The following is a 405-nucleotide window of genomic DNA, read 5'->3' as shown; positions in this document are numbered from 1 at the left end:
AGTGGGCAGAGAGAAATTTCTCTCCTGCTCCCAAAAGACTAGACCTCGAGGGCATCCAATGAAGCTGATGGGCAGTAGGTTCAGGACGGACAAAAAGACATCTTTACACGAGTGACTCAAATGGGGAATGGGCCGCCAGAGGATGTCGTGAGGGCCACGGGAAGAAACAGCTTGGAAAGAGGATGAGACGGATTCATGGAGGAGAGGTCTATCGGTGGCTAGTAGCCATGGTGACTAAAGGGAACCTCCACGTTCAGAGACAGTCAGCCTCTGAATCCCAGAGCCAGGAGGCCGCATCAGGGGAAGGCCTCGGCCTCTGTGCCCTGTTTCTGGCCCTGCAGAGGAACTGGCTGGCCACTGTGTGAGACAGGATCTGGACTAGACGGACCCCTGGTCTGATCCAGC

The 405-nt window shown here is 55.8% G+C and overlaps 1 protein-coding gene across 1 annotated transcript in view; it reads right to left on the bottom strand.

Moving 5' to 3' along the window:
* The window catches only part of UBE2Q2 (ubiquitin conjugating enzyme E2Q family member 2), a 36,819-nt gene that overhangs the window by 7,738 nt on the left and 28,676 nt on the right, over positions 1–405 (bottom strand). The gene's annotated exons all lie outside the window — the stretch shown is intronic.

Source organism: Gekko japonicus, unplaced genomic scaffold (assembly GCF_001447785.1).
Source record: "Gekko japonicus isolate JY-2015 unplaced genomic scaffold, Gekko_japonicus_V1.1 scaffold2393, whole genome shotgun sequence".
Taxonomy (NCBI): Eukaryota; Metazoa; Chordata; class Lepidosauria; order Squamata; family Gekkonidae; genus Gekko; species Gekko japonicus.
Note: the sequence above shows the minus strand (reverse complement) of the source record. Positions and strands in the feature narration are given on the sequence as shown.